This window comes from Lutra lutra, chromosome 13 (assembly GCF_902655055.1).
Source record: "Lutra lutra chromosome 13, mLutLut1.2, whole genome shotgun sequence".
Lineage (NCBI taxonomy): Eukaryota > Metazoa > Chordata > Mammalia > Carnivora > Mustelidae > Lutra > Lutra lutra.
The window spans coordinates 83,613,526-83,631,537 of record NC_062290.1 but is presented as its reverse complement, the minus strand read 5'-3'; positions in this window follow the sequence as shown (position 1 = coordinate 83,631,537).

The window sequence follows — 18,012 nt, the reverse complement described above, 5'->3', positions numbered from 1 at the left end:
AATCTTTTGATAACAGTTGAGACCTGATTTAGGACCGATAATGTGATCTATTCTGGAGAATGTTCCATGTGCACTAGAGAAGAATGTGTATTCTGTTGCTTTGGGATGAATGTTCTGAATATATCTGTGATGTCCATCTGGTCCAGTGTGTCATTTAAGGCCTTGATTTCCTTGTTGATCTTTTGCTTGGATGATCTGTCCATTTCAGTGAGGGGAGTGTTAAAGTCCCCTACTATTATTGTATTCTTGTCGATGTGTTTCTTTGATTTTGTTATTAATTGGTTTATATAGTTGGCTGCTCCCACGTTAGCGGCATAGATATTTAAAATTGTTAGATCTTCTTGTTGGACAGTTCCTTTGAGTATGATATAGTGTCCTTCCTCATCTCTTATTATAGTCTTGGCTTAAAATCTAATTGATCTGCTATAAGGATTGCCACTCCTGCTTTCTTCTGATGTCCATTAGCATGGTAAATTCTTTTCCACCCCCTCACTTTAAACCTGGAGGTGTCTTCGGGTTTAAGATGAGTTTCTTGTAGGCAACATATAGATGGGTTTTTGTTTTTTTATCCATTCTGATACCCTGTGTCTTTTGATTGGGGGCATTTAGCCCATTAACATTCAGGGTAAGTATTGAGAGATATGAATTTAGTGCCATTGTATTGCCTGTAAGGTGACTGTTATTGTATATTGTCTCTGTTTCTTTCTGATCTACTACTTTGAGGGTCTCTCTTTGCTTAGAGGACCCCTTTCAATATTTCCTGTAGAGCTGGTTTGGTATTTGCAAATTCTTTCAGTTTTTGTTTGTCCTGGAAGCTTTTAATCTCTCCTTCTATTTTCAATGATAGCCTAGCTGGATATAGTATTCTTGGCTCCATGTTTTTCTCGTTTAGTACTCTGAATATATCATGCCAGCTCTTTCTGGCCTGCCAGGTCTCTGTGGATAAGTCTGCTGCCAATCGAATATTTTTACCATTGTACGTTACAGACTTCTTTTCCCGGGCTGCTTTCAGGATCTTCTCTTTGTCCCTAAGACTTGTAAATTTTACTATTAGGTGACGGGGTGTGGACCTATTCTTATTGATCTTGAGGGGGCTTCTCTGAACCTCCTGGATTTTGATGCTTGTTCCCTTTGCCATATTGGGGAAATTCTCTCCAATAATTCTCTGCAATATACCTTCTGCTCCCCTCTCCGTTTCCTCTTCTTCTGGAATCCCAATTATTCTAATGTTGTTTCGTCTTATGGTGTCACTTATCTCTCGAATTCTCCCCTCGTGGTCCAGTAGCTGTTTGTCCCTCTTTTGCTCAGCTTCTTTATTCTCTGTCATTTGGTCTTCTATATCGCTAATTCTTTCTTCTGCCTCATTTATCCTAGCAGTGAGAGCCTCCATTTTTGATTGCACCTCATTAATAGCTTTTTTGATTTCAACTTGGTTAGATTTTAGTTCTTTTATTTCTCCAGAAAGGGCTTTTATATCTCCCAAGAGGGTTTCTCTAATATCTTCCATGCCTTTTTTGAGCCCAGCTAGAACCTTGAGAATCGTCATTCTGAACTCTATATCTGACATATCACCAATGTCTGTATTGATTAGGTCCCTAGCCTTCGGTACTGCCTCTTGTTCTTTTTTTTGTGGTGAATTTTTCCGCCTTGTCATTTTGTCCAGATAAGAGTATAGGAACGAGTAAGTAAAATACTAAAAGGATGGCAACAACCCCAGGAAAATATGCTTTAGCCAAATCAGAAGAGATCCCAAATCGTGAGGAGGGAGAAAGGGGATAAAAAGAGATTCAGAAAGAAAAAAAAAAGAAAAAAAAAAGAAAAAAAAGAAACAATTAAAAAAAGAAAACTAAAAAGAAAAAATATAAAAAGGAAAAAATATATATATATTAGATAAACTAGTTAAAAAACATTAAAAAAGAAAGGGTAAAAGTTAAAAATATTTAGCAGAAGAAAAAAAAATTGAAAAAGAAAAGAAAAAAAAATTAAATTAACTGCAAGGCTAAAGAATCATGGGGAGAAAGCCATGAGTTCCGTGCTTTGATTTCTCTTTCTCTGGAATTCCGATGCTCTCCTTGGTATTGAAACTGCACTCCTTGGTAGGTGAACTTGGTCCTGGCTGGGTTTCTTGTTGCTCTTCTGGGGGAGGGGCCTGTTGTAGTGATTCTCAAGCGTCTTTGCCCCAGGCGGAGTTGCATCGCCCTTACCCGGGCCGGTCTGAGTAATCCGCTCGGGTTTGCTTTCGGGAGCTTTTGTTCCCTGAGCGCTTTCCGTAGAGTTCCGGAGGGCAGGAATGAAGATGGCGGCCTCCCGGTCTCCGGCCCGGAGGAGCCGAGAGCCCGGGGCCCCACTCCTCAGTGCGCCCTCAGAGAACAGCACCCAATTACTCCCGTCACCCTGCCTCCTGCCGCGCTCCAAGCTGACCGAGCCTGCGACCGGTTCAAGGTAACCCCGAGCTTAGAGCTCACTCCTCGGCTCTGTCTCTGTAGCTGGCTTCCCCGTTCTAATACCTGTAAGCTCTGCGACACTCAGACACCCCCGATCCTTCTGTGACCCTGCGGGACCTGAGGCCACGCTGACCCTGCGTGGGCTTCACCCCGGTTAAACCTCTGGAGTGATGTCCCTCAGCGGAACAGACTTTTAAAAGTTCTGGTTTTGTGCTCCATTGCTCTGCTGCTTGCCGGGAGCTGGCCCCTCCCCCTGCGGTCTATCTTCCTGTCGCTTTGGATTCACTTCTCCGCCAGTCTTACCTTTCAGAAAGTGGTTGATTTTCTGTTGCTAGAGTTGCTGTTCTTCTTCTCTTCAATCTCCCGTTGGATTTGTAGGTGTTTGCAATCCTTAGATGAGCTATCTAGCTGATCTCCCGCTACCTGAAGTAGTCTCAGCCTGCTACTTCTCCGCCATCTTGACTCGAGACTGCCTTTCTTAAACATTTCATTAAGTCAGTTTCTTAAAGAAGATATCCTAGTTTCACTAATGACTAAATGGGGGAACTTGGGCAAGTTGTTTAGCTACTAAATCATGTTGTCCTCATCTATAAATGCATAGCAATCACAACTTTAGGTAATTTTCTTTTTTTCCCCCTCTAATAGTCTTAATTTTTTTAGAGCAGTTGTAAGTTCACAGCAAAATTGATCACATGGTTACAGAGTTCCCATGTAGCCACAGCCCCCCACATGCACCGACCTCCTGATTATCAACATCCCCACTAGAATGCTACAGTTGTCATAATTGATGAAGCCCACTGACACATCATCATCATCACTCAAGTCCATAGTTTACATTAGGGTTCATTCTTGGAGTTGTACCTTATGACAAATGTCTATTGACACCATTATGGTATCACAGAGAATAGTTTCACTAGCCCTAAAGTCCTTGGTGTTCCACCTAGTCATTCCTCCCTCCTGCCTATTCCCTGGCATCCACAGATCTTTTACTGTCTCCATATTTTTTCCTTTTCCAGAATGTCATATAATGGAATCATATAGCATGTAGCTTTTTCAGATTGGCTTCTTTCTTTTTCTTTTTCTTTTTTTTTACATTTTTTTATTGTGTTATGTTAGTCACCATAAAATACATCATTAGTTTTTGATACAGTGTGCCAAGATTTTTCATTTAGGAATATGCATTTAAGATTTCCCCATGTGTTTTCCAGTCTTAGTAGCTCATTTATTTTTGTGTACTGATTAATATTTCATCATCTGGATATTCCACTATTTATTTATCTGCTCACCTACTGAAGGAAGGACAGTAGCAACATACTTGGTGTTTCCAAGTTCAGCTATTATGAATAAAGTTACTATAAATGTCCATATGTAGGGTTTTGGGTGGATATGAGTAATCAACTCCTTTAGTTAATACTGAGGAGTGTGACTGCTGGTTCCTATAGTAAGAGTATGTTTAGTTCTATAAGAAACTGCCAGACTGTACCTTTTGAACTTCCATCAGTAATGAATGAGAACTCTTGTTTCTCCACATTTTGGTCAGCATTTGGTATTGACAGTATTTTTTAATTTTGGCCATTCTAATGGATGTGTTGTGGTATCACACTGTGGTTTTATTTTGCATTTCCCTAATGTCATGTTTCCTATGCTTATTTTCTATCTGTATATCTTCTTCAGTGAGGTGCCTTTAAAGTCTTTGTCCTATTTTATTAGGGTTATTTATTTTCTTATTGTTATGTTTTTGAAAAGGAATCTTTTGATACATATCTCAGCTGCAGGGATCACAGAGCAGGGTGGACAAGAGTGGAGAGAAGTGTAAATGGACAAATGGAAGCTTTCCATCACAACCCCATCTGGCGACCAGAATGACCGATATAAATTACAAGCAACTATAAAATATATAAAAAATACAAGTAACTATTTCATTAATTCTCTGGTCTGCATCTTTCAAAGGGTGCCCTTGGTGGCAGCCTGTGTTTTCTAAGTGGTTTGTCATGATATGTAATTATATAGAATTAACATGGAGTAATGTCAACTTTACTCATTTTTATTTATTTATTTATTTATTTATTTATTTATTTATTTTCAGCATAACAGTATTCATTGTTTTTGTACCACACCCAGTGCTCCATGCAGTACGTGCCCTCTCTAATACCCACCACCTGGTTCCCCCAACCTCCCATCCCCCCACCTCTTCAAACCCTTCAGATTGTTTTTCAGAGTCCATAGTCTCTCATTGTTCACCTCCTCTTCCAATTTCCCCCAACTGCCTTCTCCTAACTCCCCATGTCCCCCATGCTATTTGTTATGCTCCACAAATAAGTGAAACCATATGATAATTGACTCTCTCTGCTTGACTCATTTTTTAAGAGGAAGAAGAGGAGCGTTGTTCTATATTTATGGCATGGAATGAGAGCTTTGCATGAATCTTAGTGATAGAACATATATAACCTGAATATCAAGTTCTTCATCCTTCAGGAGAGTTGCTTCTCCCTTGAAAACTCACCTCTCACAGGGTGATATATGGAAGTGTCGAGTTACTGTATTGTACACCTGAAACTGATATAACATGGTGTGTTAACTAACTGGAACCAAAATAAGAACTTAAAAAAGAGGAAGAAGAAAAGTTAGTGGTCCTGGGCCATACCCCCATGCTCAAGACAGAATATCCTTGCTTGTCCTCCTGTGAGTTTATCTATGCTGCTGCTGTTAGCTCTGATTTGTTTCACTGCAAAGTTTGATTAGATCCTCTCATTATTTCTCAAAACACACAATGCTCAAGGCTGTGTCTACCAAGACTTGAAGGTAACACAAAGAGATACCAGTGGAGAAAACTGTAAAAGTAGGTGGCTGGACTTACTGTCCCTAGATGCCATTGGCTGTGTACTCTTTTTTAAGGGGATTCCCTTCTGATCTTTTCTTTCCTTATCCTGGCAGCATAATCTTATGGCAAATTTATCTCTCCCAGAGGAAAGTCCCCTTTTCTATGTTCTCATTTTCCCAAGTTCAAGTCCCTAACCACATACTTCTAGACACACCAGAAGACTGCAGGGCTGCTAGATTTAGCAACTCTATGAGGAACTAATAATCTCCCCAGAGATGATACTGTCCAATGAAGACAGTCATTTACCCTTGTAACAAAATGCATGCTATCTCAATCTGAAACTCTGCAATGATAATATCCTAGCTCGGGGCCTCCTCCAGAACAGTGAAAAGGTATTCTGTTTACAATGTTGTGGTATTAAAAAAAATCTCACTAGGAATGATCTCTTCCTAAAGAAAACTGAAAGCAAAAATCTGTAAGTAGTAGGTAGTGGAGGGTGACCAGTTGGTCACATAATCCATATTCCTGGATGGGAAAATAATATAGTAAAAATGCGATATGATGAGCTCTGGTTGATAGACTCAACTAATGAATCATTGAACATTATATAAAAAATGTCAGTTTCCCCAAATTAATACATATATTCAATAGACTCACAACATTCTAAAAGGGTTCTTTATAGAATATGTCAAGTCTACTCTAAAACTTGTTAATGAGAGAAAATGTACAAAGTAACAATATAATTTCAAAAACAAAGTAGAACAATGATGATAGGTTTGTCTTCCCAGTTAGAAAAACATACAACAAAGCTTTGCTAGTTATAACAACATAGTATTAGTGAAGGAATGTAAAATCTAGCTGGTGGAGCAGAATAGAATCCAGGGATAGGCCTAAATAAAAAGACACTTAGTTTTTGTGGATGTGGCAAAAAAGAAAATTGTGGGACAAATGTATATTCAATTAAAAGATTAATAAATTTAGATCTTGACATTATACCACATATGAAAAATTCCAGATGGATTTGAAGATTTAAAAGTAAAAATCCCTAAAACTATAATGTGGAAATACAGGAGCATATTTTTGTAATTTTATGGATGGAATAACCCTTCTCAGCAAAATATAAACTGTGAAGCTGTAAAGGAAAAGATGGGCAGATTTGACTATATAAGAGTGAAAATGTGTGTGTGACCAATGATGTCATGAATAAGGTTAAAAGAGAGTCAGAGGATTTGGAGAAAATACTGAAGATGTATATATATGTATTCATATAATAGAAAGGATTAGTATTCATATAATAGAGAGGATTTAAAAAAATCAGTAAGAAAATGACACATACCCCAATTGTGACAGGAACAGTTATATTTATCAAATATTCCATACAACAACTTACGTTTCCCACTCCTTGCAGTTTGATATAAACACATGACAACTTCTGTCCAAACAAAAATGAGTTTAAGTGATGTGTGTTATTTCTGGATTAAGGCAATGGATACCACATGAAATTCTCCAATCTGTCTTTCCCTGCCAAGGAGACCATAGGTTTTTGATAAGCCTCGGTGACCTCTGTCAGTGTGGTTTTCTCTGAATCACTATCCATAGAACAGCCCTGGTGACCTGTAATAGATGTATTGTGTGAGCAAGAAATAAAGTTTTGCTTGTGAAGCAAATTTCTGCAATTGAAATTTGGGGATTAATTTACTTTTGCAGTATAGAAATCCATTTTGACTAATACTTCAGTAGAAAAATGAGAAAAGGATATAGACAGGTAATTCACAGTGGAAGAAATAGAAAGGACCAATTAACATATAAAGGACATAAAGTATTATTTAATTTGACCAGTATATTAGCAAACATAGAAGATGTTGGTACTACATGGTGTTCAATGTGTGAGGAGGAATGTGCTTCATGTAGTACGGATAGGCCCAGAAATGAATACAGCCATTTTGGAGAACAGCTTGACAGTATGTCTCAAATTCCACTTTTATGTATATAAGGCATTTGAAAAATGTATGTGTACACATTTGAACAATTTATGTATACAAGGTGTTCATAGTATTATTATTTGTAATAGATATAAGAGAAAATAGAAACTGTTTAAATACTCAGGAAAAAAGAAATGGTTGAATAAATTTATGGTGGCTTCATATTATTAACTATTATTTTAAAAAGATGAACAAGTTAAATATGATAATACATTGTATTACATTCAGTTAGCCACTCTGTAGTACATAATTAGTCCTTGATGCAGTGTTGAGTGATTCATTAGTTAAGTATAACACCCAGTGTTCATCACAGCACATGCCCTCCTCAATACCCATCACCCTGTTGCCCCCCTTCTCCTCTCTGAAACCCCCAGATTGTTACTCAGGGTCCATAGTCTCTCTTGGTTCATCTCCCTCTCTGATTTCTACCCCTTTGGATTTCTCTCCCTTCCCCTATTGTTCTCTGTGCTATTGCTTGTGTTCTCCATATGAGAGAAACCATATGATAATTGTCTTTCTCTCTTTGACTTACTTCACTTAACATAATCCCCTCCAGTTCCATCCATGTCAGTGCAAATGGTGGGTATTCATCCTTTCTGATGGCTGAGTAATATTCCATACGACCACATCTTCTTTATACATTCTCTGTTGAAGGGCATCTCAGCTCTTCCACAGTTTGACTATTGTGGACATTGCTGCTATGAACATTGGGATTCAGGTGCCACTTCTATTCACTACCTCTGTATCTTTGGGGTAAATGCCCAGTAGTGCAATTGCTGGGTCATAGGGTAGCTCTGTTCTTAACATCTTGAGGAACCTCCATATTGTTTAACGGAGTGGCAGTACCAACTTGCAATCCCACCAATAGTGTAAGAGGGTTCCTCTTTCTCCACATCCCCACCAACATTTGTTGTTTCCTTCCTTGTTAATTTTTGCTCTTCTAATTGGTGTAAGGTAGTATCTCATTGTGGTTTTGGTTTGTATTTCCCTGTGGGCTAGTGATGTTGAACATTTTCTCCTGTGTCTGTTAGCCATTTGTATGTCTTTTTTTGGGTAAGAGTCTATTCATGTTTTCTGCCCATTTTTTGACTAGGTTCATAGTTTTTTGAGTGTGGAGTTTGCGAAGTTCTTCAAAGATCTTGGATATCAGCCCTTTATCTGTAATGTCATTTGGAAATATCTTCTCCCATTCTGTGGGCTACCTCTTAGTTTTGTTGACTGTTCCCTTTGCTGTGAAGATTTTTATCTTGATGAAGTCCCAAAAGTTCATTTTTGCTTTTGTTTTACTTGCCTTTGGACACAAGTCTTGAAGGAAGTTACTGTGGCCGATGTTGAAGAGGTAACTGCCCATGTTCTCCTCTAGGATTTTGATGGATTCTTGTGGCATAGTGAAGTCTTTCTTCCATTTTGAGTTTATCTTTGTTTATGGTATAATGGAATGGTTCAGTTTCATTCTTCTATATGTAGCTGTCCAATTCTCCCAGCACCACTTACTGAAGAGACTTTTTTCCACTGGATATTTTTTCTTGCTTTGTCAAAGTTTAGTTGACCATAGAATCGAAAAAAAAAATAGTGTATTGTAGATAGTAATGACCTGGAAGCATCCTTAAGACATCTTGTTAGACAGAAAGTAGAGTTCAAAGGTAATATATTTTTCTAGTGTGATTTCAATCCTCTTAATTTTTTTTCTAACTTTTGTAGCAACATGGACGGGACTGGAAGAGAGTATGCTGAGTGAAATAAGTCAAGCAGAGAGAGTCAATTATCATATGGTTTCACTTATTTGTGGAACATAACAAATAGCATGGAGGACATGGGGAGTTAGGAGAAGGGAGTTGGGGGAAATTGGAAGGGGAAGTGAACAATGAGAGACTATGGACTCTGAAAAACAATCTGAAGGGTTTGAAGAGGTGGGTGGGGTGGGAGGTTGGGGGAGCCAGATGGTGGGTATTGGAGAGGGCACGGACTGCATGGAGCACTAGGTGTGGTACAAAAACAATGAATACTGTTATGCTGAAAAAAAAAAAAAAGAAAACAAAGGGGCAACCCACGGAATGGGAGAAGATATTTGCAAATGACAGTACAGACAAAAGGTTGATATCCAGGATCTATAAAGAACTCCTCAAACTCAACACACACAAAACAGATAATCATATCAAAAAATGGGAAGAAGATATGAACAGACACTTCTCCAATGAAGACATACAAATGGCTATCAGACACATGAAAAAATGTTTATCATCACTAGCCATCAGGGAGATTCAAATTAAAACCACATTGAGATACCACCTTACACCAGTTAGAATGACCAAAATTAGCAAGACAGGAAACAACATGTGTTGGAGGGGATGTAGAGAAAGGGGAACCCTCTTACACTGTTGGTGGGAATGCAAGTTGGTGCAGCCACTTTGGAGAACAGTGTGGAGATTCCTCAAGAAATTAAAAATAGAACTTCCCTATGACTCTGCAATTGCACTACTGGGTATTTACCCCAAAGATACAGATGGAGTGAAAAGAAGGGCCATCTGTACCCCAATGTTTATAGCAGCAATGGCCACGGTTGCCAAACTGTGGAAAGCACCAAGATGCCCTTCAACAGATGAATGGATAAGGAAGATGTGGTCCATAGACACTATGGAGTATTATGCCTCCATCAGAAAGGATGAATACCCAACTTTTATAGCAACATGGACGGGACTGGAAGAGATTATGCTGAGTGAAATAAGTCAAGCATAGAGAGTCAATTATCATATGGTTTCACTTATTTGTGGAGCATAACAAATAGCATGGAGGACATGGGGAGTTAGGAGAAGGGAGTTGGGGGAAATTGGTGAACATTGGTGAACAATGAGAGACTATGGACTCTGAAAAACAATCTGAAGGGTTTGAACAGGTGGGATGGGAGGTTGGGGGAACCAGGTGGTGGGTATTAGAGAGGGCACGGACTGAATGGAGCACTGGGTGTGGTACAAAAACAATGAATACTGTTATGCTGAAAAGAAATGAAAAAATGTTTAAAAAATGATTAAAAAATAATTTGCTTTGATCTTAAAATCCACATATGAGTGAAATCATATGGTATTTGTCTTCCCTCATAGACTCACTTCTCCTAAAACTATATGTCCTAGCTCCATCAATGTAATTGCAAATGGCAAAATTTCATCATTTTTTATGGCTGAATAATATTCTATTGTATTTATACACCACTTCTACATCTATTCCTTTGTCAGTGGATACATGGACTGCTTCCATATCTTGGCTATTGTAAATAAAGCTGCAATAAACATGTGGGTGCTTGTAAAAAAAAGAGTATTCAAAAATTTTTTTTAAAGTTTTTTTTTCTTATTATGTTCAGTTAGCCACCGTATAGTACATCATTAAATTTTGATGTAGTGTTCAGTGATTCATTAATTGTGTATAACACCTGATGCTCATCAACTAATATTATACTAACATTAACTGAATTTAAATTAAAACTTTAATGCTAGTTAGTGTTAATCTTAGTGTAATATTAGTTGTAGGTGTATAATATAGTGATTCAGTATTTTCACACAAAGCCTGGTGCTCATCACAACAAATGCTCTTAACCTTTATATTTGTATATGTAAAGATATCTTTCTCTAACAGGTTTGTGGGTGAAACTCAGGAGGGATTTTTAGTTTTTACATTATAACTAATGTTTAAATTTCTCTCTTTTTTATTATGTTATGTTAGTCACCATACAGTACATCATTAATTTTTGATGTAGTGTTCCAGGGTTCATTGTTTGGATATTTCACAACTAAACTGTATTCATGTATTATCTGTAGCCTCAGAAAATTTAAAAAATTAGAAAGAAATGTGGGAGGTGAAAAATAGAATTAAAGTATTTTTAACACAGTGCCTTCTTTGTGTCCTCTCTTAGCATCACATAGTGACATATAAAAACCTTAAATAAATACCTCATGATATATAAAAACATATATAGCAGACAGGGGAAAAAGGTCATTAATATGCTAAATCTTAAAATCACAACAGTGGCACTACCAAATTTCACAAGCCAACTGGGTTCCCCTGAAGATATCAGTGGTTCACAACCTTGGGTGTTCATTGGAATCACCTGGGAGCTTTAAAACCACTGATACCTGGGTTACATCTTAGAGATTTTGATTTAATTGTCCTGGGGTGTGGTCCTGGGCATCAGGATCTTTTTGAAAGTTCCACAGGTGATGCTTCACGTGCAGAGGAGGCTGAGAACCACAGCTTTAGATAAAGTAGACACTATTTGCAAAGGTTTTTAATTGGGAGACCAAAAGGATTGGGGGAGTTGATGTCTAAGCCTCAAGATAATTTTCTTCAAAGCATATAAAGGAAAAAGTCCTGGCTAGAACTGGTTTAAACATTGTTTCCCTCTAAAACTGATTACTCAGTAGCTCCTTCCAGTGTTGTCCTTGCATGAATGGGCTCAGATGGGAGGAGACAAAGGTTTTGAGGTATGGTGTCCTCAATTACCTTTCTAGAATCAGAGCAGAATGTGGCCCCTTAATAGGAGCCCAGGGGAAAGCAGGAGAACTCACTAATGACATTGTGCCTGAAAAGTTTCTGAATGACTATCATGGTAGAAGTTTCCTCAGAGGGACAAGGTCCAATCTCAGCTTTATTAATGAGGCTCTGGGGAGATCTTCCTGGTGAACCTCCAGGATCCTTTATTTTGACGCTAATTAACCACTGAGGGTAGCTTCTTACAGCCTAATTAAATCGAGTTCTGGGGTAAAAATTTGTCTTCTTGTGAATAGTTGCTTGGGAATTAAGCCTGGATCCTCTCAGCACATTAGGTCATTCTCAATATAACCATGGCCAAAGCTGATCACAGCACTCTCCCTAGTCAAAGAAACAGACTACCCAGGCACATCCATTTCATTGTGTAGTCAGAGAAACATGCTGTACATTGAGAATAAAATTGTTGATATCCTAGTCAGAACATTAGTCATCTGGTTCAGAACTCTTCTGGAATAAGAGCCAAGAAAGGATTCTGGGGAAAGTTATGACTATTCTTGAGAATATCCTCACAAAAGTTAAGGCAGGGTTACAAATAGCTCCCATTTCTCCCCATGCTGTTGGGTAGGCACTTGGGATTCAGAGTTAGTCAGTTCTGAGTTTGAATTCTGTTTACCTTTTAGTTGTTGGTGACTTTGGGCAAGTCATTTCACCTCTTTGAATTTCAGTTTCCTCTTCTTTAAGATGAGGTCATTAATTCCCATTAGTCAGAATTGTAGGTGATTGATTTATGTTAGTTATCCTCACATTACCATGATAACTTGGTGTACACTGGTTGGCATTTTTAAATCTATTAAAAATGTATGATAAATGGTCAGTGTTAACCCACAAGATGATGGAAATTATGAAGGCATTATGACCAGGGAACACAAGAAAATTTGGGTCTCCCCTTCTACAACTCAGCTACCTCTTTCTGTGAGGTTATTAATGAAAATGCCACCCAAAGAAAAATGGCAAAATGGAAGCAGGAGATTTGGGTGGTGGTTGGTGGTAGTAGAGCTTGTGCTAGGTGATTTTCAAGAGCCCTGATGGGTGGGGTTTGGATTATCCATGCTAGAACATTCTTTAGAATATAGGGATTAGAACCTTTATCCTTGGCTTTAGACCTTAGTTGCTATTCTGGCACAACAGATTAACTTCCCAGTGGAAGTCCCATGTCTAGGTGCACTTTGGCCAGCCCAGCACAGAGGAATTCCCATGGGCACCTTCAGCCTCACAGTCCCCAGTCTCATCTCACCTCATGACTCCTCTTCCTTTTAAAACTCATCAAGAATGTACTGGGGAAAATTTGGGGCCCCTGAAACACTCACAGTTTTTCTTTTGTGCAAAATGATCCTATCTGAAATCTCCTGTAGAGAGAGGAACCCTAAGCAGATACTCATACCTAGCACTTATATTCCCTTTGTATGACATAAAGGTGCCAGTACAGGTTAAACTGTATGAAGAATGATTTGCTATTTCTTTAACTTCTTTTTACATCTTGGTTGTACTTGGTTCCTTCTTTTTTTTGTGGATCTAGCAGTGCATCTAAGGTCCTACTTGTAAATTAAGGTGGTACATTAATTATTTTTTTCTTTTTGGAGAGTTTTTATTGGAATTCCATTTAGTTAACAGACCATGTAATGTTAGTTTCAGGTATACAATATGATTCAGTCCTTCTATACAACACCCAGTGCTTATCACAAGTGCGCTCTTTAATCCCCATCACCTATTGAACCCATGACCTCACCCACCTCTCCCCTGGTACCCATCTGTTTGTTCTCTATAGTTTCTAGTTATTAATGTTTCTAACTAGGCTTCTAATTATTAATGTTAGAATGAATGGAAAAGCAATTTAGTTAAATTCAACTCAGGTCAAGTAAAATCTTACTAGGGAGAAACTTGCTATTCAGCTTTGACCTTACCTGTGTTAGAAGAAGGCAGGATAAGGAGATGTCACAGGTTCTTCTCTTTCAAAGCTTAAAAGGAAGGTAAGACCCTCTTAGATTTCCCACATAACTCATGAGACCAATGGCAGGCACATCTTCAAAGGTCCTGCGGTCACAGTAATTCCTTACCTACTTGAGACTTCAGTTTAATTGGTGTTCCCTTGTCTTTTTGTTGTAATGTTGACTTTTTCACCCCCGTCTCTCACTAGTTGAGTTCTGGGTCTTAATTTCTAGGTGATCTGGAGGTTATGGTAAGTTCCCAGTTTTATATTCTCTGAGATAATCCATGAATCAGAGACCTTCAGGTTTTGAAAACAGATGTCATTGCCAAAATAGAAGATTTATGGCAAACAGATATTTTGAATTAAAAATTTGGGGATTAAGCACCACTTACTTTCCACTTCTTATTTATTTATTTTTTTTATCTTAAAATTTTTTAATAAACATATAATGTGTTTTTATCCCCAGGGGTACAGGTCTGTGACTCGCCAGGTTTACACATTTCACAGCACTCATCATAGCACATACCCTCCCCAATGTCATATCCCCCCCACCCTCTCCCGTCCCCACTCCCCCCAGCAACCCTCAGTCTGTTTTTTGAGATTGAGTCTTTTATGGCTTGTCTCCCTCCTGATCCCATCTTCTCTCATTTTTTCTTTTCCTACCCCCCAAACCCCCATGTTGCATCTCCACTTCCTCATATCAGGGAGATCATATGATAGTTGTCTTTCTCCAACTGACTCACTTCGCTAAGCATAATGCCCTCTAGTTCCATCCACGTTGTCGCAAATGGCAAGATTTCATTTCCTTTGATGGCTGCATAGTATTCCACTGTGTATATATACCACATCTTCTTTATCCATTCATCTGTTGATGGACATCTAGGTTCTTTCCATAGTTTGGCTATTGTGGACATTGCTGCTATAAACATTCGGGTGCACGTGCCCCTTTGGAGCACCACGTTTGTATCTTTAGGATATATACCCAGTGGTGCAATTGCTGGGTCATAGGGTAGCTCTATTTTCAGTTTTTTGAGGAACCTCCACACTGTTTTCCAGAGTAGTTGCACCAGCTTGCACTTCTTTTAAAAAAAAAAAAATTTCTTTTAGAGAGAGAGTGTGAGTAGGGGAATGGGCAGAGGAAAAAGAAGAGAATCATAAGCAGACCCTATGCTGAGCTGAGCAAGGAGCTTGGTATGGGGCTTAGTCCCACAACACTGAGATCATTGCCTGAGCCCAAATCAAGAGTTGGATGCTAAACCAACTGAGCTGCCCACACACCCCAGTACTTTTCAGTTCTCAGCAGCAGAATTATCAAAGATATTGTATTAGTTTTCTGGGGCTGCCATAACAAAGTGCCATTGATTTGGTGACTAAGCAGTGGGAATTTATTTTATCACAGTTCTGGAAACTGGAAGTCTGAGGCCAATGTATTGGTAGGGTTGGTTTCTTCTGAGGACATTCTTTTTGGCTCATAGTCTTCTATCTGTATTTTCACAAGGTCTTACCTCTGTGTGTGTCTGTGTTTTAATCTTCTCCTCCTTGTAAGGACACCAGTAATCTTGGATTGGGGACCACCCAAATGACATCATTTTAACTTAATTACCTCTTTCAAGACCCTATCCTCAAATAAGTCGCATTGAGATGATATGAGAGGGTTAGGATGTCAACTTATGAAATCATGGGGAACAATTCCGTCTAAAACCCCAATGTGTTATGCACCAAATTCTTAGCTCTTAAGAGTCATCACTTGGAATCCATGTATATCCCAGGGAAGAGATGAAAGAGAAATCAAAGCAGTGGAACACATTTAGATAACACTAGAGAATTTCTTTCAAGATCCTTTAAGTCTGTGAATCTGATAGTAGATTGGATATGTGCTTTAACCCCAATGTGAGGCCTGTACTTGTGCTCCTTTAGCTCTCAAAATTAAAAAAGAGCAATAGAAAATGGTGGCACTGTTCTTTTAGACAGCAGAGGACTGGACATTGCCCTCAGTATTTTCCTGGAGGTCATTTAAACATTTTTCAAGGAGCTAGAGTGGCTCATTCAAATAGATGAGTGATGGGCCTTAAGGGGAGCGCATGATGTAATGAGCAGTGGGTGTTATATACAATGGATGAATCATTGAACTCCACCTCTGAAACTAATACTACACTATATGTTAATCTATTGAATGTAAATTAAAAAAAAAACCAAATAGATGAGTGAGAGAAAAAGAAGCCAGGTTGGTGGAGAGACTAGACTAACATCAAAGGGCTGTGGCAAGAACCCTTCATGTTGTCCAAGGCTGATATCACCATTGGATCATTACAGAGCATAATAAGTCATGTGGGGCGGTCATCAATCTCATAAACAAGGCCTAGCCATCACTCATGGTGACAGATGAATGGCAAAAGTTCAGATGTCAGCAACTGAGTCAGTATAGTCTGTACCAAAGTACAGACTAATATGAACGAAACAAAAAAACAAAAATAAAAACAAACAAACAAAACCCCAAAAAAGTCTGTTGTGTCTTTGAAGACATCAGGGGGAAGTTGTGTAAGTCCTGAGAGTTTAGAAATGGGACTTGGAAGGAGCAATGATACCCATGAGAGGTGGGAAATGAATGAATGCGGCTCAAGTATAAATAAAAATTCACTGAGAAAATACTACATTGGGTTGAGAAAAGTCAGAATTGGGATACAACTAGACAGACTGAAGGCCCAAAACAAAAAATAAATTGAACTATGGAAATGAAGATACAGAAACAAAATCCATTCTCAGATGCCCAAGACCTGAGGCTTACAACGACTGTGAAAATTCACATGTTATATATGTACCAGTACTTCTTGCACCCACAGCCATAGCAGACATTGTAATCAATCTTTGTTTATCCTTCTGTATTTAGCCCAGAGTTTGACACAAGTTTTTTCACTATAGCAAGACAAGATGTCCTTACCAACTGATGAGAATTGGCATGGAAGTTAAACTAATTTGCCATACATGGAATAAAGGAATGAAATTGAGGAATATATCCTCACCCAGAATCTGCCTTGCCCAGGTTAGGGATGACTGATGCAAAGTCAAAGGGATATAAAGGCTCCTTATTCCATTATTTAAACTTATCCAGCTATTAAAATTAAAATTATCCATCTATTTTTTTTAATTTTAATTTTTTTATTTTTTAAATTTTTATTTTAATTTCAGTTAGCAAATATACAGTGTTACATTATTTCAGGTGTACAATATCATGATTCAAAAAGTCCATACATCACGTGGTGTTCTTTACAAATGCATTCTTTTTTTTAAAATCATTTTTTTAAATTTATTTTCAGCATAACAGTATTCATTGTTTTTGTACCACACCCAGTGCTCCATGCAATCCGTGCCCTCTCTAATACCCACCACCTGGTTCCCCAACCTCCCATCCCCCGACCTCTTCAAACCCTTCAGATGTTTTTTCAGAGTCCATAGTCTCTCATTGTTCACCTCCCCTTCCAATTTCCCCCAACTCCCTTCTCCTCTCTAACTCCCCTTGTCCTCCATGCTATTTGTTATGCTCCACAAATAAGTGAAACCATATGATAATTGACTTTCTCTGCTTGACTTATTTCACTCAGCATAATCTCTTCCAGTCCCGTCCATGTTGCTACAAAAGTTGGGTATTCATCCTTTCTGATGGAGGCATAATACTCCATAGTGTCTATGGACCACATCTTCCTTATCCATTCGTCCGTTGAAGGGCATCTTGGTTCTTTCCACAGTTTGGCGACCGTGGCCATTGCTGCTATAAACATTGGGGTACAGATGGCCCTTCTTTTCACTCCATCTGTATCTTTGGGGTAAATACCCAGTAGTGCAATGGCAGGGTCATAGGGAAGTTCTATTTTTAATTTCTTGAGGAATCTCCACACTGTTCTCCAAAGAGGCTGCACCAACTTGCATTCCCACCAACAGTGTAAGAGGGTTCCCCTTTCTCTACATCCCCTCCAACACATGTTGTTTCCTGTCTTGCTATTTTTGGTCATTCTAACTGGTGTAAGGTGGTATCTCAATGTGGTTTTAATTTGAATCTCCCTGATGGCTAGTGATGATAAACATTTTTTCATGTGTCTGATAGCCATTTGTATGTCTTCATTGGAGAAGTGTCTGTTCATATCTTCTTCCCATTTTTTGATATGATTATCTGTTTTGTGTGTGTTGAGTTTGAGGAGTTCTTTATAGATCCTGGATATCAACCTTTTGTCTGTACTGTCATTTGCAAATATCTTCTCCCATTCTGTGGGTTGCCTCTTTGTTTTCTTGACTGTTTCCTTTGCT